The following is a 26,143-nucleotide window of genomic DNA, read 5'->3' as shown; positions in this document are numbered from 1 at the left end:
AGGGAATAATAGGTTATTTAGTTACTGATTAGCATTCCACAGTAATAATGTATGCCATGTCCTGTTTCAGAATAAAGCTAATACTACAGTTATGGAGTAATTTATGTTATCATTTTATATAAAATTATATAAGCCTAGGCCTTTAGTGATACTAATATAATTTGCATATATTCAACTAAGACAGACACCTAATACATGGATGTACATATTAAAAGATACAGATGATCAAAACCATGCACATTTTTTTTAAAACAACCCAGATACAAGAGAGGAGGAACTGCAGAAATCCATCATAAATCTGGACAGACTTAAATCCTGATGCCTGGAAGGGGCATTGATAGTTCATAAAACACAAGGTTTAGCTAATCTTTAGAAAAGCTTATTCAGCTTTGTTTGCCACTACCTGTTGTCTTAAGCTTTCTCATGGAGGTATGAACATCACCCATGATGGTGCATTTTGGCATTGTCTCAGAAATGACATAAGTGGCTTAGTTTTTTTGGAGGGGTGGTTGTTCCATCATTATTAAGCACAGTGGGTGGATTTCTTGTGCTAATAACTTGAATTACATCACGGAATTCACAAATTTCTGGGCATTGAGAGTAGGAAAACTGCGTGAAAGGATGAGGTCTTTTTACAACTTGAATGTAGCCTGTTCCTGATCATTTATTTCCAACGGTTGAATGTTAAATTTATCCACACAGCACTGGGAATTCTCAGATATGCACCCCAGTAAGATGTGCAAGCAGTGTTTTGGAGCAAACATCAGTACAGCATGAATCATACCTCTCAACCTCTTAGTGCAAGAAATCTGGACAAAGGCTAAAATTTTGGAGGGGACACAACCCACACTGCTGAATCCCTTGCAAATGCCTTCTATGGGCACCTTCAAGAATGCATGGATCATGCAATCCCAAATAAAACCAAGACCCATTCCCCCAAAGGCAGGCGACCGGTCTGGTGGACCCCAGCCATAAACAAACTTTACAACAGAAGGAGGAAGCTACTACATGACAGAGCAAAATCCCTAAAAGGAAAGGCATCTCTGATCAGTACTAGCAAAAAACTACGATCACTCATAAAATCATCCAAGGCCAATTTTGAGAGAAAAATCGCAAATGACACAAAAGACAATCACAAGGCCTTCTTTAGCTATGTTAGAAACCTGGGTGGAAACTCCCAGATATGCTCAGAGTTAGTCCAAAATGACACAAAATACACTGAACCCACTGACATTGCCAACATTCTGGCAGACAGGTTCAGTGCAAATTTCTCCTCCCCCCCAAAAGGAGAAATAACTATCCCAGCAGAGTGTAGCCTCCCTAACATCTCAGATGCCCAGGTGAGAGCCGCCCTCTCTAAAGCTAGAAACACAGCATCAATGGGACCGGATGGTGTCCCGGGCTGTGTGCTACATGAACTCCAAGAGGAACTAAACCCACACATAAGGCTGCTGTTTAATCTTAGCCTTACCACAGGATACGCACCCAAAGAGTGGCGACGGCAACAGTGGTCCCACTTCACAAAGGCGGTGCTTCTACGGACCCTGGAAATTACCGCCCCATAAGCCTGACGAGCCTGGTCTGCAAAGCTATGGAGAGGATCATTATGAAACTCATAAACAAAGACATTGGGGACCTACAGACATTGGATCCTACCCAATTTGGCTTTGTCAAGGGCAGATCCTGCCTTCTGAACTTGGTCGACTTTTTGAAACAGTCACTAAGGCCATTGATGAGGGTAAGGCAGTTCACACAGCCTACCTTGACCTTGCAAAGCCTTTGACACAATACCCCACTCGGGCATCATAGACAAACTCACCAGCTTAAATGTAAACCCATATGTCACAAGATGGGTTGCAAACTGGCTCAAGGACAGAACCCACAGGGTCAGAGTTGCTGGAGCTATGTCAGACTCTAAGCCAGTCACAAGCGGTGTCCCACAGGGCTCAGTCCTGGGACCCCTCTTGTTCGGCATTTATTTTTCCGAGGTACAGGCAAACATAGGAGGATTGTGGCTGACAAAGTTCGCAGATGACTGCAAACTGGGCCATAATTGATACTCCAGCGGACACAAACATCCTTCAGAGAGGCCTCATAGAAATGGATAATTGGTGCCAGAGCCATGGCCTTAAGCTAAACGCCAAACAATGTATAGTCATACCCTTTGGGAAAAACAAGGTACTGACAAATTACCACATAGGCGGTAATCCATTAAGTACGGAAGAGGTAATCAGGGACCTAGGGACCCAGGTTGACAGTAACCTCTCATTTGACACTCACATTGCCAAAGTGGTTAGGAAGACCTTCTATATTGCCCACCTTATCATGAAGGGTTTCACATCTAGATCAAGAGAGGTCATTGTGCCCTGTACTCTTCTCTTATCAGGCCAATGATTGAGTACAATGCCCCATTTGGGATGTATCTCACCCGACACCTGCAGCAGTTGGAAAGACCCCAAAAGTTCCTCACCAAGAGGATAAAGGGTCTTAAACATATGTCATATGCTGCCCGACTGAAAAACTCCAGCTCTATTCAGTCGCATACCGCCTACTCAGAGGTGATCTGTGCCTGACGTACAAGGCCATGTCCAATCCTGAATTAATGGACATGCTCCACCTCAGAAATTCCAAATCCATCAGAGCCACGAGAACAAGTGACTTAAACCTCAACACAGAAATAAATAGAATGTGCTGGAGGGACAGATTCATAACCCAGAGGCTCCCTACACTCTGGAACAGAATCCCAGTCCATGTTAGGCAGAGCCCCTCACTGACTCTATTCAAGAGAAATCTCGACGAGTGGATGGGAGATCGTAGGTTTACCCCGGGGGTCATCTCTTTGTCACTACTAGACAGAGGCATAGTAAACTAAACCCTAAAAGGGCGTAGTATTCTCATCCTAAGGGGTGGTGTAAGCCACATACACTCTGGCTAGGCTTATAAATGCCCTAGGGCAGATAGCCTAGTACGAACCTATGAACCTATGAACAAAGGCTCAAAAATAGGGACGCATTTTAAATATTGCTCTTATAAACTTAGAACATTGCTAGCATTACATGTTTTGCATGCATGCATTTTCTGAATGATATGATGATGGTAACTCAAATGAATTTCATTATTTAGTGACTTCAATCCTCAGTGATTTGCCAGAAAACCACAAAATTTATGATGGACGAATCAAAAATATGAGGCAAAAATCTGGACATTCTGTGAAAATCTGTACAGTTGAGAGGTATGGAATCCTGAGTCCTGTACAGGCTTCTCATTCACCTAAAATGCTTACTTCCCTTTCTCATATTGATTTAGGACTAGTAAGGTGATTATCTAGCTCTGCGTCTCTGAAAGCCTTTCTGTGATATACAGAAAATGTACATAAATTTGAAAAGATTTCAGTAGCAAGTATTTCAGTAGTGTGTATGCTGTAATTTTGGTGTTAATCACAAGGACTGAGTCTCAGGAGCTTGAAGACCACCATCTCATAGCCAGGGATTTGGTTCTCTTGTAACTTACACAGCCAACTGCTTGATCTCAAATTCAGCTACATGTTAAGTCAAGTTGCAGCAGCCATGGAAAGTGAGTGAAGCTGCTGCATCTCACCACAACATGTATTCAAGTTTAAGCCAGGTACGTCTTGCAGCCGCGTGGAGGGAGTGGTGGCATGGGTACATTGATGATGATTTTATGCAGGATTTAGGTTTAGGCTTCAGATTTATGGAATGGTATGGGTGTTTACAGTTATGGAGTGACTGGGGACTAAAGGTTTAGAAAGGTGGCAGGGAGTTTGAGGGTTAAGGAGGAGGAAGAGAATTTAGCTACTAGGCAATTTAAGTTAGGAGGAGTGGAACTTTACCTTTATGAAGCACTTAGGGAGGGGAAATGCTGTGGTTTGTGATAAGGGTTGGATTGGAGTTTTATAGTCAAAATTAAGATTCTTGCAAGGCTATGCAATTCAGCAGGAAGACTAGATAATTTACTGGGATTAGGCTAATGGGAGTTAGGACACTTGCCAATTAGGGAAAATGCCAAGGAGCAAGTGTGTCATAAGCTATCATCATGCAGGCACTTGTAGTGGACGTAGTGTTTTATTGATAGCAGTGGTTGCAGGTAGTGCACTGGTTGAAGGTAGTTCCAGCCTGACTGATATGCCCAAGTCCTACATCGTTCAGTGAACTCCAACTGCAGATTCAACTTCATTTCCTGTTTGTACTGGAGTAATAATAAATCTATAGCACTGTTTTTATCATTTCAGATGACTAACACTGTGGTAACTGGAGTCAGGGTTATTGGATCAAATGTCTTCCTCTTGTACTGATATGCATGTATTTATTTGTTTTTTTACTTTATTAACCAAGTAAGTTGGCTGCTCAGTTGATCCCGTTCAGGGGAAGGATGATACCATATGCATACAGTTTATCTCCATCTATCTGTCTATTTATCTATGTAAGATACACACACACACACACTTATATGAGGTTGACTGATTGGCCAGCAACATTGGCAAGAAGGAGGAAACTGAAGTAATGTTTTAACTCTCCCAAAGGAAATCTCTTCTTTCCCTACTTTTAGAGCACAATTCAAAAGACAAGTCCATCAAAAATATGACTACAAGCACTTTTCCACCGAACTCTTCACCCAACTCCTCCCTTACCTACATGACCTTCTGTTCTTAACCTTCTGCTTGCCTTCCATGTTTGATATCAAGAATTACTCCACATTTATTTTTCTTCTCTGTTAATAGTATTTTCTCATTGTTTCAATTGTATGCTGGACATTTTAAGTTCTGTGAGTCAGTTCTGTTTTATTTTTTGTGAATTTCTTCACCCGGGCTTTGCCTGCAAATGGTGTAGTGTAATCATTTTAGTATCCTAGTAAACAAACTTATCTAAAGAAAAATAAATGTAAAAAGCGGGAGAACATGACAGTTCCACACATAAGTGAATGGTGCTCAGGACTGAGCTTGGATCCCAAAGTTCTGGGTCATAAATCTTATCCAGTTGTCACTATGCTGCACTAATCATTCAGCTCATTTTGATGGTCATCTAACCGCTGAAGGAATTGAGGGGGGACTGGATGAATGAGCTCAAAGTGCAAGATACAGTGGAGAACTTAGCAAAGGATAAGCAGATTAATTGTGCTGTTTGCAGCCATTTTTTAATTAAAATATGTTTCCAACCACAAATATGACCATATGTTACTCATATGACATTACTATTATCAAAGTCCACAGTTACATGTATGTTATTCAATTCTACTGTGGCTAAGAGCAGCTAATTTCTATTTTGTCCATGTTGAAGGACATTGCTTGCTCCAGAGGGTATAGAGCAAGTGATGAAACTAGAACACTCCCACGCAACTATGGCAGAAATATGGATTGCCAATGACCCTTCCATAGTGTGTTATAAAATGCTGTTACTTTAAAAGGAAATATCTTAGGTTTTTTTCTGTAATATGCCACTGTATAATGTAGGAATCCATTACAATTTTTTTCACTAACAGGACTCAGCGGGGATGCCTTTGTAATTCACTATACATGCACATTATACTTTAAAACACATTGATATATATATATATATATATATATATATATATATATATATGGGTCTAGGACTATTCACTGAAAGCACATTTGACTATGAACAATTCACTGAAAGCGCAATTCACTGAAAACACAATTCACTGAAACACATTTCACTGAAAGTTATATATGGCCTTTTCCCCACTGTAGTTTGACCCTGGAGTTAGTATATATAGTAATTTTAAATATTTTGAACTATATACATGAATACTTGCAATTCCAATACATTACTCTTTTCTGAACATAATATATATCCAAACTCCTCCACACACCACAATGTGGGGGAGCAGCGCCCCCAACCCCCCTTTACTATATATACTAACTCCAGGGTCGCACTACAGTGGGGAAAAGGCCATATCTAACTTTCAGTGAAATATGTTTTAGAGATTTGTGCACAGTCATTTGACTTTCAGTGAAATGGGCTTTCAGTGAATAGTCCTAGACCCATATATATATATATATATATATATATATATATATATATATATATATAATTTTGATTCCATTACTGGATAACCATTTGTATTTTTTAATTAAAAATATAGCATTATAGTGGTTTTGCTGCTTAGGAGTGAGAAACAATGGTAGTGCAATGTTTAGAATGTATTGCAGCAGCTCTGATCTGTCTTTTGCTCCATATGCATATATGGTAGTGTATAAATATATTGCACCTGCTTCAGTCAGAGACACGCTGTCTTAAACTAGTAGTAAACTGTTAAGTATGTTGTAGATGAGTTAATAAATATCACAAGCTACAGTAATTAGTTCATGTTAAATATGATGAAAAAGGTGAAGTAAGAGGAGGAAGAACAAATTAAAGGGATTTTTTATATATCTGTTTTTAATCTCTTTACTGTTGACAATAAAAAAAAAAAAGATTTGTCACAAAATGTTTTCCCCTTGGCTGCTTTGCTCTTTAAGAAAGGGTTGCATATTCAAAATGCTGCTTTTTTCAATTGTTCTCATGTCTTTTCAGAAATTTATACTGATATATAGCCAGTACAAAATATTAGGATGTCCTTAGATTTTGCTCTTCACTTTCAAAAAACTGTCTTGAATTTTAATTAAAAGCTGTCATTTTTATGTTACAGCATAAAAATATCACTTTTATACAGAAGCACATACTCCTTTTAGCCTTGAATTCATTGTGGCATTGCATATTTATGTTTCTGGTGTTTTTTTGTTCCTTTGAAAAGTGATATAGATACCCTTTTTATTTTTATTATTATTTATTGAATACTTAGCAGAAGGTGCACATTCATTTTATCAGTTCTGCAAATGTCATTATCATTATAGTGATTTCATTTTTTATTAGTTTTCAGGACATGGTACCTAGATAATCAGCCATTAAAGCACATTCTATGAGCATATAGCAGTAAAGCTTGTGTGACAACACAGACTCAAATATGTGCAAGTTGGTCTGCATGAGTAAAATACATGTTTTTTTGCTTCTGAAAATTAAAATGATAGGAACAACTGAGAAAAAAGATAATTTCTAATTTTGATTTCATAAGAATAAACTAGTTATATGATTTAGATTTATAGTGATTTTGACAGCTGGAAAACAGTGTGAAATATGCTTATTTGAATGCCAAAAAAGAGATTAAACAAATGGCTATGAAGACCTTAACATTGAAACCTAGCAATATAAGACCATATCTCTGAAACCACTTGAAATTATCTTGCAGAGTTCTGGAGAAACACATGCTTCTCAGCTACAGATTGCATTTACTTGTTAATATCAGGTGTAAATGCATGTACGTTTTCTTCAGCTAACATGTATTACTACATACGAGTTCAAATTTTAGGGACACACATAAGTCAAATGACTGAAAACGTTCCTCCTCAGAAGAAAATATATATGATTGTTTATGTCTGATGTAATGATAAGTTAAAATGAACTTATATTTTGGTTAGTTACTGCATTTACCTCCTGAAGATGTCAAAAACTTGAACATAACGGCCAAGAAGAGAGTAATGCAAAATGGCAGACTGCACTACCAAGCATCTGTAAAATCTTGCGTTTTGTAGGTGTGCATACAAGGCTACATGCTAGCCCACTATAAGAAGTTTTATTTTTTCAATAACTTATTTTCAGTTGGTCAAATACAAAATACTCTTAAGACTGTCATTCTCTTTTAAATACTTAAATGTAGTGCAGGACTAGAGTTGGACAGGCTAGCTGTTATCGGTGGTATAAAGAGTTTTGGTGATGGCATCTTTGCAATGATACTATTTCACCTATGTACATACATATGATTTTTCTTCTGATATAATAGCTACCCAATACAGGCATCTTATTGGTATGTTTTATAATCCCCATCTTAAACAGAAGTCATATAGCCTTCCTAATGAAAACACATTATAACACAATGTATCAATGTGTCACCATCAAATGTCTGTAAAGCTATCCAGAAAACATCTATACGGCAACACCCTATGAGAGTTTTATGATGCCTTTCAATGAAGCATACATAGATAATCTCTGTAACTGAGACTAGTTGGCATAATAGTTAAAGTCCATGCCTCCCAGGCAACAAGGTACAAAGTTCGACCCTGACTTCTAGCCATTGCCTGTATGGATTTTACATGTTCTCCCTGTGTCTTTGTGGGATTTCTCCCACCTCACAAAAACATGCTGAATGTTGCCACATCAAACACATGGAAAAGCAGCCCAGTCTCCAGATGGTACTCTGTAAGGTGAAGAGTTGTAAATAGACCAACTGCTTTGGACATCACTTGTGGTGCATAGCATCCCCTAGTTTTGAGAACACAGATCACAGTGAGCATGCCATGTTAACAGTGTTGGCTAATAGAGTTGAAGACCTACCTGGGTCAATAAGCCTCTTGCCCAGGTTGGGTTATCTAGGTTACCTCAATGACAGGGCTCAGCGTGATGGTAAGAAGGAGACTGGACATCCTATGTATCCAGGAGGCAAAATGAATGGGCAGTGAGGCAAAGCCTTAGCATCCAGAGTCTGCTACTCAGGAGGAGAAATGGTGTGAGGGTTGGGGTAAGGGAGAAGCTTCAGAAGATAGTGAGGGATATCATATGAATTATTGATAGTTTCATGGCAATCAGTGTAAGGATTGGGTAGTATTCATAATCTCACCCTATGCCCCACAGTGGTTTGTGATAGTGAGGAAAAACATGCAGTTGCAGGAGCATAAAGCTGGATACCATGAATTAGTGTCACTAATGATAGCGGGGCAGACAGAACAGGATATGAGGAGTACCTGGATGACATGGATGGGGGAATATTGAAGAAAAGGCCATTCTAGAATGGTTTCTGTCTGGCAAACACATGGTTCAGTCACATACATGAGTGGCCACCATGCAACTCAGGTAGACTTCCCCTGGTAAGAAAAGGGCAGTGGGGAAGAATCAGTGAAATCCAAGTGAAACAGTCAGTCCACATTACTTGGTTGCCACCATCAGTTGAAAGCTGTGGTCAGCGAAGGCTCTAAGTTCAACAGAGACTAGGGCGAAGAACTGGAAGTTGACAAAAAATTTCACGGGACTCTAGCACTCCAGTAAGAAGGGCAAATAGGTGGAGGTGAATTGAAATGGCAGTGCTTCAAACCTGCAAGGGCGAGGACTACAGAAAGAATCTGCAGTTGAGCCAGTTAAGAAATCAGTATATATAAAGAAAGCTAGTGGTGAAATACAGAAAGTCCAGGAAGTCATTGAAAGAAGGACTGCAGGAAAAAGGAGATAGAAAAGACTGACTAGGTTAATAAGGAATAGTGACTGGCTACCAAAGAGGCTAAGAAATGAGTTCCAGTGGCAAAGGCATCAGAGGCACTCTACCAGTGACTTAGTAGATGACATAAGAAACTCTTTTCAGATTGCTGTGCAAAGACAGAAAGAAAAAGAAGATTTATCAAGCACACCTCTCAACATCTTAGAGCAAGAAGTCTGGGCAAAGACATAAATAATGTGGAGGGCAAAGGCTAAAAAATAGGGTTAATTTTTCAATATTGCTGTTAGAAACTTAGAAAGTTAATAGAGTAACACGTTTTGTTTTGACATGAATTTTCTGAAGGGTATGAAGCCTGAAATCCAGATGTCTGGTATTATTTTATTACTTCAGTCCTCAATAATTTGTCAATGATTTGTCAGAAAAACACAATTGTATGAGAAATAAACAAAAATATGAGGCATAAATCTGGACATTCTACAAACATCTCAGCAGATGGAGGTATGCCCACAAGGGCAGCTAGCATAGTATGTACCTATGAACCTCTGAACCTATAAGATCATCAGACACCATTCATAATGGATGCCAGCAACAACCTGCTCACCAGTACACAGACATCAAAAACATATAGAAGGAGTACTTTTAGAAGCTTCTGAATGAGCAAAACTCCCCCAGGGTTAAGGTTAGAATGCATTGGTAAGCTGGGCAGGGGAACCTCTCACCAACAAAGTTTCGTAATGCTAAAAGTTATCCCCTTAGCTAACCCTTACTCTAACCCTAAGCCACCATCACTCATACAAAAACATTTTGTGGCCTAACACCAAACAATTACCTCTGTCTATATACTGAACTATTTACATTTTCACTTGTCAGCATTCTGATCTGTCAGCACCCTCATAATGTCCTTAAAAGTGTCAACATGCTGAACTTTCTACATTCTGAACAGCAGCCATAAATTAGCTTCAACATTTTGTGTTTTTTGCATTTTTGCAGGGTGTGTGTGTGTGTGTGTGGGGGGGGGCACTCCTGAATGTGCTGTCCTTTACATAAGATTCTAAAGTGCTACCATATCTAACAGAGCTGATGGTAGCTAGGTGGATGTAAAAGAAACCACAGTACTTATTCATTATAATAAAATACATATACACATCCAGATTACAAAGAAGATAGGCAAACAATTGTATAATCAACCTAAACTTACTGATGAGCAGCAACAAAATGATCTGAACAACATAGAGACATGATTTTAAAATATTAGCAGTGGTTGAGTAGATATTGGGATGCTGGCCAGTCCCTTACTGGGCATCAAGGTTTCATGTATAATGCTGTGTGTCTGCTATTTGATTAATGGCTTTTCCCACACTGGTACATTAATGATACTATGGAGGAAGGACTCCATGGCTTGAAGTTTGTTCTCTACCATCTGGGCCAGAAGACAGTCCATCTGGCTGTGCACTGTGCTGCCACAGATTTTGAAGCCATCCGTGTAGGCTAGACAGTCTGGCTATGGTCCTGTTGGTTCCTGTCTTCTTGTCTATCATGTTTCTGCTATGTCATTGATAATGATCTTAGTGCCAATGCAGTAGAGAAAGGCAATGAGAAGATACCAGCAAGCTTTACTTCAACAGATAGCAATAAGATCCGATTTATAATCAGTAATGGCAAGGCAGTCACTTACTATGTTGATATGGCAGCCATATTTCCTTCCTATATCCTGTGTCCGCACAGTACTCTGCTCACTTTGCACGTGCTCCAGATGATGGTGTTTTATTATTTGATAAATATAAGATGTGCATCTCCCATCTCACACATACATATATTAGGTACTATATTATCATCTTATAATTTTACAGTGCACAAGCCATCCACTTCAACTTTCCAGGGTATCACAGACAACTATTTATGTAGGTTCCACTACACATTATCTCAGCTAAGAACAGTGATGTTGCCAGTGTTCATATGGAGCAGATAAACTGTTTAGCAGGTTAGCATTTATGGAATGAACACTGTCTAATGCATGTATATAATATACACATTTGCAATGGCAAAATTAGTGCTACCACTTAAACTGTTCTACTGACAAATTTGCGTCTCCAAGGGCAAGATCCCTGTGATCCATTTCTTCCTCTAGGGAGCAACATTTGAGTACGCTAGGAGTGGTACTGTCATCTGAGGAGGAAATCTTTTTTTTTCCTTTAACTCTACCATTTCTCCATGCATACCCAGAGGTAGCAAAAGCAATGGTCATTGTACTGGCTTATCACTGACTTTCATGAGTAGTGTAAACCTGTAGACACCCTGTCCCCTTGAAGCAATAAGCTATGTTGAGCAGATTCTCATAACTCCACTTAGGAGGTCAAGTGGGGAATGTATTTCTAAGCATATGATATGCATCTTCCATGCCATTCTGAGAGAAGCCAACATGTTCATCCTCTCCACTGTTCTCCTCATTAGATAGTCCAGTGCTGGGACCAGTAATCAGTCTGTGGTAATCTGGGGCATGGTCAGGTCTCCGTCTGTACCACAACGCTGAGAAGCTGTAGAATATCAGGGCCTATCTTAAGATCTATAGTATTGTGGCTATCAGTACATAAACAAACCTATTTTATTTAGTTAGAGAACCATTTGAACTAGTACATACTGCTCATAACTAGTATAACATGGACTATGTTAGCTGTATATTTTATTTATTTTTATTTTTTTATTTTACATTTGTTGACCGGGATAGTCCGACTGGATGCATGTCCATTTTCAGCGGATGCCCGGGGAGAAAAGCTCCAAGGGTAAGCAGATACAGCATTACATAATACCAGCATTACATATTACAAACAGACTATTTTCAGTGATTACATAAGTAAACAAGTTAAACAAGTTCCACAGGTTAGAGTTAATCCCGAGCGTAAATCAGGATTAAATTAAATTACACAGTAAGCTGGTTAACAGATTTTTACAGATTCTAGAGAGAGTTAGCCAGGCTTGATACATTGACATAGCCAGTTAAGTGCCAAATGTTGTTTGAGTCTAGTTTTAAATTGACCTAAAGTAGAAAGTAAGGTAATATCAGCTGGAAGAGAGTTCCAGGGTCTACTTACAAAGTTTGCAAAGAGAGAGTCACCGGCTGTGTTATTAATTTTGCTAGTCTGAATTAGTAGTTTGTTAGAGGATCGAAGCGGTCTAGGATTGTTAAAGGGGGTGATCATATTTTTAAGTGCAGGAGTATTGTCTGGATTATAGAGGATTTTATAGGCCATAATCAGTTGGTTAAACTGGATTAGGCTGGGTAGTTCAAGCCACCCAAGCTGATTTAGATTGATGCAATGATGTGTCCTAAAAGGCAGCCCAGTGGCAAATTGAGAGTTTGTTAAGGCCAGTCTTGTTTAAGAGTAGAAGGGGATGCATACAGAAGGGTTGAAAGAAGGTGTGAGCGAGCTATGGCAATTTTAGCTGGAGGGGTTAGGAAGGCTTTTATTCTGTAAAGTGACCCTAGTTTTTTATTGATGGTTTTGATAGTTTGGTTAACATGTAGGTCAAATTTTAGATTATTATCTATGATGACACCTAATAGTTTTGTAGAGGGGTCAGGGGAGATTATTGTGCCATCATTTGAATTTATGGTAAAGGTGAAAGCGGTAGACCTATGTGTTGGTAAAATTAACAGTATTTTAGTTTTTTTGGGGATTGAGGATCAGACGGCCATTCAGAAATCCAGTTTTCTAATGTATTAAAGGTGGTCTAGGTAGCTGACCATAACTCTATTGGATATGTGGCCAAGCAAATCAGAGTAGAGTCATCAGCATATTGGATACAGCTGACATTTGGGATGATAGTATAAAGGTCATTAATAAAGATGGAGAACAACAAGGGCCCTAGTATAGAGCCTTGTGGCCCTCCAAGGGTGTTAGGTTGAGGATTAGAGAGTTTGCTCTGCCAGAGGACAACCTCCTGTCGACCATTCAGGTAGGATTGAAACCATTGAAGGGCTCTAGTATCTAGACAGAATGTTTGCAGGGTGTGGATTAAAAGTTGGTGATCAACCATATCGAATGCCTTGGAAAGATACAAGAAGAGGGCTGAGGATATATAATTATTGTTGCGATTATGGTTTATGGTGTTGGTAAAGGCTAGGAGGGCTGAAGTAATGCTGTGATGAGGACGGAAGCCATGCTGAGTGTCTGCCATAAGGTGATTCTGGATTAGGTGGTGCATGAGTTGTCTATGAATGCATTTTTCTATAATCTTTGCAAGTGGAGAGAGTATAGCTATTGGCCTATAATCGGAGAATTCAGTAGAGCTGCCTCCTTTGTGAAGTGGGATTACATAGGATATTTTCCAGATGGTGGGAATTTTAGCTTCTGCTATGGTTTGATTGATTAGTATTGAGATGGGGTAAGCAATAGCATCAGCTGATTTTTGTAGGTACTTTGCAGGGAGTTGATCAGCAGAAAGTGTAGTGGGTTTTAATTTTTTGATCAAGGTACGGATAAGTGAAGTGGCGACTGTTTGGAAGCTGAACGCTAGTAGGTTTCTAGGGGTGGTACTTTCAGGACCAGGGGAGCTAGGAGGTAATTGGCTAGCTAGGGCTTGAATTGTCTCAGTAAAGAATCGGTTAAAACTGTCAGAAACATCTTCAGGGGTTTTATCAATAGTAGCAGCAGGGATTAGGGTTGAAGTTTGTCCAGGATGCAGTAGATTATATAAACCCGCCCAAAACATTTGAGGGTTATTTTGATTTACTGTCTGTAAATTACAGTAGTATTGTTTTTTGTCTTGTAAAATGGATTTTTTAGTTTTGTTCCTGGATTGCCTGTATTTAATGTGATCTTGGGGGTCTTTAGAAGAATGCCATAAAGCCCATGCTTTGTTTCTAAGGGTAATTTTGAGTTTAGACTCTTTAGAAAGCCATGGCGCAGTTTTTGCCTTTGTTCTCTTTGAACAAACAGGTGCATGCAAATCAAGGATCTCAAGGAATTTGTTCTTAAAGTATGTTACTGCTTCCTCTAAGGGGAGGTGCTTTAGAATAGACCAATTACATGAGTTTAGTTCTTGTTGAAATTTGGCAAGGTCAAAGTTTTTATTGTTTCTAACCTTTCTGAGTAAGGGTTGTTGGGAATTAATGGCTTTGTGCTTAATTTCATATGTGAGAAGGTGATCGCTTAGGCCATCAGGGAGGGTACCAGAGGTGTACAGTTGGGGGTGACTATTTATGTGTACCCAGTCAGGTATGCCTTCTTTTTGGTTGGGTTTACCTATTCTGGTAGGGTGGATATGATTTGTGTAAATGCATGCAGGTTAATATGCGTGGTTGGGGATTCTGAGGAACAGGTGCCCCAGTCTATGTTAAAGTCTCCAAGTAGTAGGGTTTCTTGGGGGTAGTGACATGATAGCCAGTGCAGGGTATCTTCAAGTGTAGATATATTGTTACCTGGGGGAATGTACATGCAGATGATATTAATGCATTTATTTTTATTAAGTTGCAATTTGGTGGCAAGAATCGCTGAGTTATTAATCTGAGGTGGTTGTATTACATCTATGGTGGCATTCAATTCAGATTTATAGAGTACAGCTACTGATGCATTATGAACTCCATCATTTCACGACATCATAGCAGGGACTTTCAGCTCTGAAAAAACATTTAGGATGCAGTTCTCACCAACAAAATAAAATGAAAAACAACATAATGTCTGCATCAAAACGTGTATAATAAGTATGTTTTATGGTAAGGAAATTATATCCAGCTTCAAAAAAATTGTTACTTACACTTGCTTTAGAACATGACCAAATACACTTTAACTTTTTTTTTTTTGGGGGGGGGGGGCACTCTAGTGAGTGTGTATTGTCATGCAAGCCATTCTTCTCCCCCCTTAATTCTCTAACAGATGTTTTCTCTTTTAGAAGAAGCTTTGCAAATGTGGACCTATTGTGTGTATATCTGTGCATGTGTGTGTATCTCTCTCTCTCAGTCTCTCTCTCTCTATATATATACATATAGATATATAGATATATATATATATATATATATATATATATATATATATATATATGGGTCTACTTCATTTCATTGAAAATTCATTGCGTTAAAACTGAGATGACTGGGACAAATTCACTGAAAGCTCACTTCACTGAAAACTCATTTGATTGAAACTCATTTCGCCGACACCTCATTTCACTGAAAATGAATTCCCTGAGCACAATTCACTGAAAGCTCACTTCACTGAAAACTCATTTGACTGAAGCTCATTTTGTCGAATGGTAGTAGTGGCAGTGTGTAGAGTACTGTAAGGCAAATAAAAGGTATATGCCCTTTTCCTAGTGCGATCCTGGAGTTAATATATATAGTAAAGGGGGTGTGGACCCATATGTGTGCATATATATATATATATATATATATATATATATATATATATATATATATATATATATATATATATATATATCTATATATATATATATATATATATATATATATATATATATATACAGATGGAGAGATGCATAGGTATGTGTATGTATGTAAAGGGATGCTTTTCCCAAAGTGTTCATGGGTGCTTTCAGCAATATTACTTACCAACCAATATTACAAAAGGCAAACTACAGAAACTTTCCTAAACCTACTCAGTTATAGAAACTCTTTGACAGAGGCACCGCGATCCTCCCAAACTCCAAAACTCTACATGTTCAGTATCCCTCTGGGCTTGATTCCATAAAGTTTACAGAAGCTATTTCCAGATAGAGAAGACCAATATATAAACATAAAAGGCTGGCCATCCATCAACTGCCAAGTTGTGCATGCAGCAAATGGAAGCATAACAAAAATTATGTCAACACACCCTGGAAGTGTCCATGATGTTGACATATGCAGGAAAAGTGGACTGAGAACTGCAATTCAGCAAGGTGAAATATTTTATTTGTTTATTTATTTATTGACATTTGTTTACCAGGAAAGTCGAAGTGGATCAGAAGCCCATTTTCAGTGGAGGCCCATGGAGAAAAGCTCCACAGAAATATAAACCAAATACAATAATTAGGTAGTACAATAGTATACATACAGTAAGATGGAGAATACACATCATCTAGTTAGTCTATACAAAGTAGTATTCAGTACAGTTTTCTAATAGATACAGGCTCAAAAACAAAAACACACAAGCATTTCAGTGAAGATCACTGTGAGAAAAATAAAGTTAGTATTGTGTACATATTAAATAATAGTTATGACCAAATGAGATTTCCTTTATATATATTTATTTTTGAGTAGTAATAAACACTGCAGAGAGGGAAAAATGAGGTAAGGAGTGGAGAGTGTGTTGAGAGAGTTAATGATATCTTGTCAGTCAGGTTTGGCACAGGAACAATGCCAGTTCTTGGATAGATGTTCAAATAGTTGTTTGAAGTTTGTAGATTCAGGTGTATTTTGGAGGATGTGGGGTAGAGAGTTCCATAATTTGGCTACTATATTTGAGAATAGGGCTTTACAGTGAGTGTTGTTGGCTTACTATGAGAACGTTTCTGTCTGCAGATCTTGCACTTCGTGATCATGAGTAGGGAACAATAAGTTCCTTGAGGGATGGGCAACTGTCAGGATGGAAGATGATATTGTGTGTGCATTTAAGTTGGTAGAGATGGAGAAGGTTATGTAGCTTGAGACAATTTAATTTATGTAGAACAATACAATGGTGGGTTTGGTGGGGAAGGTTGACTGCAAAGTAGGCTATTTTGTTGTAACAAGTTTCCAGTTTGGTTAAGTCTGATTTTTTTAAGTTGGTAAAGAGGGGGAAAGCATATAGGAGTGTAGAGAGGAGGAAGTTTCTGGATAAGGCTAGTCTGGTAGTGTCAGTGAGGAATGGCTTGCTTCTGTATAGTGAGTCAAGTTTGATGTGAACTTTCTTGATTGTGATGGCTAAGTGTTGGTCAAATCTGAGTTTGTTGTCGATTGTCATGTCAAGGAGTTCTGTATGCTCAACTGGATGGATGACTGTGTTGTTTTCCGAGAGAATGGTGAATGGAGGTGTGGTCAGTGAATGTTTGTTACTGGTAAATAGCATTAACTGTGTCTTTTTGGGGGTGAGGATTAGTTGTGATTTACTTAGATATGTTTATATATCATTAAAAGCTTGTTGGGCTACTATTTGGAGGTCTAAGTTATCTGCTGAGCAGATTAAAGTTGAATCATCTACATACTAAACTACTTTAGCATGTGTTGTGGATGAGGCTAAAACATTGGAGAAGATGGAGAAAAGAAGGGGTCCTAGTATGGACCCTTGGGGGACTCCGACCAATACAGGTAGAAGTGGTGAGAGTTTGGATTTCCATTGTAGTGCTTGTTGTCTGTCAGAAAGATAGCTGAGGAACCAGAAGAGGGAGGTTTGATGTCAAAAGATTTGTTTATAGTTTCTAAATTAGGTGGAAGAGATGGTGGTTGGAATTGTTCCATGTAACTAAGAAGATGAGGGTTTTTATAAAGTCGGTGTTGTTTTGTGAGGCAATACTCATGCTTTGGTTATTGGTTGTTGGTTCTGGAGTTGTAGCTTTACCTGGGTGGAGGAGGGAGTTAATTGCTTGCCAGAACTTTGTGGGATTGTTTTCATATTTGTTTTGTATAGAAGTATAATATGATTTTTCGTCTAGTTTGAGTTGTTTTTTTCTTTGATTGTGGAGCTGCTGGTATGCTAGCAGAGTTTTATTGTCTTTTGTTTTCTGGTATTGAAACCAAGTTTTGTCCCTTTTTTGAAGTCTAATGGATTGTTTTGATATCCACGGCACTCTCTTATTTTGGCATGACATGTATGAGTTGGTGCTAAGCTATTTAGAATAGCTAAAAATGTGTCATTGAAGTACGTTATGGCCTGGTCAAGTTGGAGATGATGGAGTGGCGTCCAGTCGCATTTATTGTGCATGTCTAAGAATGCTTCGTAGGAGACGTTTTTGGTATTTCATATAACTTTGTAAACTATGGCTCTGGGCGGGTTGAGCCTGTGATGGATTAAGTACGTAGGTCTATGGTCACTTAAATTATTTGGAAGGCATCCTGAGAGATAGTTGTGAGTTGCACTGTTAATAAGTGACCAGTCTAAGCTAGATTCCCTTTTTCTATGTTTATTTATTCGAGTGGGAAATTGGATTGTTTGGGAGAAACCATGTAGATTTATGAAGATGGAGGGGTTATCACCAGTGCAAGTGTTCCAGTCTAAGTTGAAGTTGCTTGTGATAATGGTTTCATGGATGTAGGTTGAGGCTGTCTAGGCTATGAGTTCCTCAGTTGTAGTAGGAGTATTGTTGGGAGGTATGTAAGTGGTTATTATGATAATATTTTTCTTTGGGTTGATTCTGAGCCATGTTACTATGACTTCAATAATACCTGAGGAACTACTTCAATACTACCTGAGGAACTACTACTGGGTAAGTGCAGGTGAAGCTAAAAGAAGTTTTAAACTGAGACTGCAGGAGCACATTAGAGACATAAAAATGGAAAAAGCTGCTAGTCCTGTTGCCATGCATTTTAAGTTGTTTCACAATAGCAATCCAGACTGTCTGCAAGCCATCATCCTAGAACAAGTTAATTGGGGTGTTGGCAACTCTGAGTTTAAGAATAAACATTATTTGTTATATAAAGAAAGTATTTATATTTTAAAATACAATACTTTAAGTCCTTGTGGACTTAATACTGAATGTTCATGGAAACTTTTGATATAACTGTTTTCTAAGTATAATAGAAATACAATAATGTTTTAGATATTAATTAATTAGTTAAATGTTTTATAATTGATAGTGTTTGTATAAAATAGCACTGTTTTTTCCTTACTGATGTACTCCTAGAAGGCATTTCTTGCCGAAGCGCTAGTGCCTTGAGACGTTCTTGTTAATAAAGTGCAAGCTGGTGATTTTTATATTTTTTACTGGCCTTTTTGTTGTATTTTCATACTTTTGGGACTTTCTTGTTGTATTTTTGTTGCTGCTACATGACCAGTGATCCTAATAACCAACTACCGAGGATTTTGAGAGATGAACCTGAGGAAGATACCTTGAAAGCTGCTATAGGTAAGCAGCAGGAGGCATTATACACCTCATATCCATCAGTAATAACCAATAAAGCTATTGGAGGGGTCATCGATAGTGTGTCGATGTACAATAGAAGGCTGATTAGTCAAAAGAAAAAGAGACTGGATAGAGATTTGTCAGATTTCAAGAATGGACACGTTTTTTCATGGCCAAATGAAGATCACAGGGCCTCTCGAGAGGTGTCTCAGACTGATGTAAATAAGGCATCTTCTAGAAGAAATGCCATTGGGTCTAGAGTATCACCTGTGACTGAAATAGGGATGAATAATCCTTTATCTGAGGAATGAGCGAGTGATTCACCCGAGGTCGAGGGTGATATGGACATACACATGCAATGTGGACAGGATGTTCACATTGACATAGTGGATAAAATACAGGATGTGGCTGTGTGATGGAAAGAGCAGACAGACCCTTTACATCAAGAGTTTGCTCGACCACCTTTTCCAATTCGACAGAATAGGGACAGATCCATGAGTCACTCGAGATTCATGGGCATACCACCAAGAGGAAGGGCTCAATGGAAGCTGTGAGTTATCCAACTATCAAGAAGATGTGGGAGCCACACAATCATTAGTTGTAAACATCTCAGAGACCATTGACTGAAACTGAGACTGGGGTATTGGGTATTGGTATGTCATTTATTCCTTCACATGCAGCGAATATATCTGATTCCATTATTGACCTGAACATATTTGCAAGGAATGTAATGCTGAAACTAATGTATGTCAACAGTAGTGCAGATTTGAAACAATGTGGTTTTAAAAAGTTTAGTAATATGGTGCCAACGAATCATCCAGTCCTTGAAGCTTTTTGTATGATATGTGAACAAGATTTATATACGTTGTTTGATACTAAACCAAATGGCAAAAGATTTCTTGATATGAGTAGGAATGAGGAAGAAGCGCTTAATGCAATATGGAATGATACTTCTGTAGTAATACTTCTATAGTAATACGCCCAGCAGATAAGTGTGGCATGACTGTTGTCATGTATAGAAGTTTTTTTTTTGATTCTATCAATAATATGTTGATGGATGGACTGGTGTATGTGAAGGTAGATATCAAATGTATAAATAATTTGATAAAAGAAATGTGTTATATGGTCAATGATTATATGCTGAGTTTTTACGTTACCATGAAACTAGCACAATATCTCACTGTTGAATCCCCTGTTATACCCATGTTCCAAGGACAGCCTAAGGTACATAAGGATCCCAGAACACCCCCTTTCAGGCCCATAGTAGCTGGGAAAGGGTGGGTCACTGAGCCTTTTTCTATGTTTGTTGAAAGGCATGTCAGGCCTATTTTGGATAAATTTAATACTGTATTGAGGGATACTAAACACTTTTTATAGGACCTATATGGATTTATGGAAAGTTATAATAGATTGGGATATTATATATTAGTCACTCTATATGCAGTGTCCTTATTTACAGCCATACCTAATATTGAAGGGACTGAATATTTACGTAGGTACCTGAAGAATACAGGCTTGTAGAGGCTGATATGTGACTTTTTGGATGTGGTACTTAACAACAACATACTTGTGTTTGATAACTGTTATTATAAACAGAAACATGGTGTGGCAATGGGGACATGCTGTGCTAACAGTTATGCTAATGCTGTGATGACGCAATGGGAATTGGAGGAGGTATTTGGAATGGAGCTGTACTTACAGAATGTGCTTTTTTACTGTCATTTTGTTGATGACTTTTTTTGCTATGGGGAGGGACCCCAGAGGATTTAGAATGATTTGAACTAAAGTTGCATGAATCTAATGCTTTTTTGAGATTTACTTATAAATGGTCATGCGAGTCTATGGAGTGTCTTGATGTGCTGGTAAGTAAATGGCCAGACCATAAACTTACCACTAGTTTATTTAGGAAGGAGTGTTATAGAAATCTGATACTTCATAGGAGGAGTATGCCCCCAAGAAGGGTGTTTAACAACATAATAAAAGGCCAAGGTATGAGGATTTCTCAATTACACAATGTTGATCTAGATTATAGGGGTGGCCGTGAAACTCTTAGAGAGTCTCTGAGACATAGAGGCTACAAGAATAGTGAAGTGGGTCCTATTTTGGAGGATGTTGACTCTATGAGAGAAGGGCAAGCTAAGCCATATTTGTCTTCCCTTCAAGGTTTAGCTATAGCAATAAGAGGCAATGAATAATTTAATGACTCTATGGGAAGGGTTAAAGTTTCGATGGCATATGCAAGTAATGTTGATGCTGTCAAGAAAGTATTTCAGAATCATTGGTATATTTTGATGATGGATGAAAAAAATGGTAGAGTGGTGGAGGCGACTCCCGTGTTTGGATTTGGGAACTGTAAGTCACTTAAAATGATGTTATGCTATCCAGATAAAAAGAATATGGTATGTGAGAAGGAATATGGGACATACCCATGTGGTTCATGTAACTTTTGTGGCTTGAAAGATAGTGATGGTACATTTATATACCCTGATTTCAACAAGAGATATACATTTAATGTAAGGGCAACTTGTACAACGAAGCACTTGGTATATTTGGCACACTGTGAGTGCTGTAAAAGATCGCACCTTTAAAGAGCGTATGAGGGAACATTCTTATAGCATATGAATGGGAAATAATAAGAATGTCTTTGCTAGATATGCGGCAGATAGTGATCAAATTCATCATTTTAGGTTTAAGGTTATACAAACCTTACAAGTGAGTGCTAGGCTAGGGAATATTGAGACTAGGACTAGTGAGGCAGAACTTAGATGGATCCTTAAGTTGAGAGCTGATAAAGGATCAGGTTTGAATAGTACGGTCTCTATTAGGCCGATACTTGATAAGAGGGGGGTTACCCAGATAGGATGTATTTGCCATTTGGTATAGTTCAACTTAAATTTTATGTCCTGTTCAATTTTATTTTATGTTTAAAAAATGTTTTATATACTGAAAGGGACATTGCCCTTTAATATATGACGTCATCTGAATGTAAGCAATTGATATATATAAATGGGCACTGCTTTGGGATATGTTATTGGTGAATTTCAACTATTTTAATTACTCATATGACTATATATGATGTATGTTTGTGTGTTTTACTATCATTACTGTCTGATGAAGCCAATATTTGTTTGGTGAAAGTGCTTACCGACTTGCAAATATTTTATTAATGTGTCTGAACTAATAGAATATTTTTGTTTGAATATTTTATGAGTGCCGTGCTTCTTGCTGTCATATTGTGTTTTGTTTTAGCATTACAAATGTTGTTTGAACTGCTCTGTCTGTACTTCATTTGTATCGATACATGTCGTTAGACTTATGCTCATCATCCTCACCCTGTGTGGATGTGTATGTACATGGCTCAACTCTTCTGCTGTAAATCAAGAACAGCAATACATTAATATGCATGCTACAACAATATGCAGTGATTGTCTCAATACACAGCTGTGTAATGGAAATAAAGACATGCATGTTCATCCTGGAACTCTAGCTTCAGTTTCATTACTAGGGATGCATTGCTCCCCTCTTGCTGTATGCATTGAAGCCAGAAATACTGTGATGTCATCAGAGAGGTCAATGGTGGTCTACAACTGGAGGTATCTGTCGATCTCTCGTAATGTATTATTCTGTTAGATGCACGAAGGATCATGTTTAATGAGCATCATCTACAGCCATCATGGATCAATTGTGGTCTCCAACTTTGATCATGTTGGTGAGGTCAGTCCAGATTTCAGATCTTCAAACCATATCTCCTGAACAGCCTAGAAGTCTCTGTCCATATTACCGAAGAGCATCAATTATGATGTCATTTTCCTGGGGAAAGGCATTGTCATGCCTAGGATAGTTGGCCATCTGAAAGACAGTGATACACACATAATAATATTACTCTGGGAGCCCATTTATGCATTTGATTCTGTGAACAGCATATGTCAACATAAGTAATATGCATTCCGGTGCAATGCAAACGTTTGTATAACACTGTTTGTGATAAATACTAATGTGACATATAAAAAGTAACAACAATGTCTTTATACACACCATTTGTAAAATCAACACAACTTGTAATATCTTTACAGTTTGTGAGTGAGATTAGAAACCCTCACACCTCATACATGCTGAACAAAGGTCCAAAGAACAGCATCATGCCACAACAGTCTGCCTATATTTCACATTAAAATACTACAGCAATTAACAATTTAACAAATTACGAAAAGTGTCAGAAAGCCTCAGGATGTGTAGGCAGGCCACAGATAGTACGAATCCTTAGTATACTGAGCCAGTAGTTATAACACATTTGTTAAGAAGCATCATTGAAGAAACACCCATAACAGCAATAATTTTGTTAGGAAACATGAATTAAGAAATATCCGTAATATCAACAACACATACTATGGACTCAGATAATGACGGAATCCATTGGTTTCCTCAGTTACACCACAGAGTGCAAGAAATTACCAGTAAGAACTGGGGATGATCTATAAATCAGCCTTCAGATACTATTAACATCTGAAATACAGGACTAAAATCACTCATTTTAAATAGCAACACCTACATGTATAACGTTCAAAACAACATCACTCTATTAACTCACAGTAACTTCTGTTAATATTTTGAGTAGCAATTAATTTTACCAGATATCTTTGTAAATGACTGACTAGAAGAGATATACTAATCACCAAAACATAAATTATACTAATTGCTAATTTGCCTTTCACTCCAAATCACAGAATCAAAGTGTACCTAATGTGCACTCATCTTTAAGTACCATTTGTGCCAAACATAAATAATGAAGGTCATTAAAATTCAACTTTTTTAAATTCCTTTTGTGCACTTCGATGCAGACTGGCTTACTGCACCATGACACCCAGGTGTTCTGCAGAAACACCCAATAGGTATTGATAAACAGTAGCAAGTGTGGCAAATGCACATCATTGGACAATAATAGGCACGTTGCACACATTGTATCATGTGGGGCGTATGCCCATTATCTTCCAAAGATATAATAACATGACATGAACACCACTTTCAAATATTGATTTTGAACAATTACTGCTCAGACCATTGCTATCTGTGAACTGAGTGGTACCTCAGTGAGTATTCCTCTGTGATTGTGTTTTGCAGATTTCTTGAACATGAGGACTGTGATGGCTATTTTGAGGAGGCTGAGCCATGTCCATGCACCTACCTAGACCAATGAGAATACAACCCAGATGTTGACTGTGTATGCAGGATTGGAGCAGAGGATGAGAGCCAGACCCAGGAAATTTGCCATGCGCGAAATATGGAACCAGACTGAGAAGGAGCACCAAAGGAGCACAGGGGTCTACCGCAGGTTCATCACCACTGTGATGACCTGTATCAGGGTGGCGTGGATTAGCTACACCTGACAGCTGCCGAGGTACAGAGGCAGCCCAGAGATCCCTACAGTAAGTGTCAATATTCTATTAATACCTGAGCATTTATATGGATTTTACAGATATTCCTCTATCCCATATATATCAGACAGATGCTTTTATATAACAATTTAGTAGCTGCTATGACAATTACCTCAAGAGGATAATGAAATGGACTTGACAAATACTGCCCTGATAACTGTAGGTTAATTTTCTATGTTATTGTTTATTTAATAATGTGTATAATATCCATATGTATGACCTATGTAGCTGTACATATGTTAAACAACTTAATTTCACATAGACACTGTCATCGTGCAACACTGGCGCCATTAGCACCTATAGCACCTTGACCGTGGATGACTATGCATTTCATAGTTTTCCATTATAGTACCACAGTATCACCTACTGCACCATTATACATTGGAATAAAAATGCATACATAACTTCATTAATGCATTCATTCCTCCTAGGAAAATACACAGACACATTTATTTAAGCTAAAAGGTATGCCTGTCTAACTGCTTACACATATGTTTTCAGTTATGTGTTGATAGCTGTCATTTCTGTACAACAAAATGTCCAATACATTTTTTGCAGCTTTTGCATTCATCCATTCTTTGCTGGACTTCTAACAAACACCTGCAGTACCTGTTTTTTGTAATTAAGGCCCTGCTGAATGTTAATATGGCTTGTAAGGCAACCAAACTGTATGTCTAAATGTTTGGCATGCTGTGAGTTCCAGTCCACATAGGGAAATATATATCTTTAAGTGTTATCTTGGTTTAATTCACTGAGAGTATTTCTTTAGGGAAGCATATGCCAAAAACTTGATATTCATGTTTCTGTTGTGCATGTTTACTTATAACTGAGTTAGTCATCCAAGTCCAGTGAATATGCCAGTAATGTGTAACACTGATAACATTAGCTTTCTTACAACAGGGATTGTAGAGTAGTACCTATTTGTTTGGGAATAATCTTCAAGGCTGTTATCTCAGCTTGTAAGGAAACAGGCTAACATGCCCAAAATTTGGGTTGCTTTGTGCTCAGATCCAGAAAGGGGACACATATCTGAACTGTATTCTTGCTTTAAACTACCCTTAGCATGTTATTCAAAGAAGCATATTCCACTTATTGATATTAACGTATAATCTGAGCATGGTTCATAGGTAGGTACTAGGCTATCAGACCAAGGGCCTACGTAAGCTTAGCCAACAGGGTTCCCTGGCTTACGCCAACCAAGAAAGATATTTTCCTGTGCCACTGTCGAGCAGAGACACAGAAGTGATCCCCGGGTGTATTTCCTATTTCCCATCCACTCATCAAGATTTTTCTTGAAGAGTGCTAATGAAGAACTTTGCTTGACATAGATGGGTAGCCTATTCCAGAGTATGGGAAGTCTCTGGGACAGGAATCTATCCCTCCAGCATGTGCTGCTTATTGTGGTG

Source organism: Protopterus annectens, chromosome 2.part0 (genome assembly GCF_019279795.1).
Source record: "Protopterus annectens isolate FY-2018-M chromosome 2.part0, PAN1.0, whole genome shotgun sequence".
NCBI lineage: Eukaryota > Metazoa > Chordata > Ceratodontiformes > Protopteridae > Protopterus > Protopterus annectens.
Note: the sequence above shows the minus strand (reverse complement) of the source record.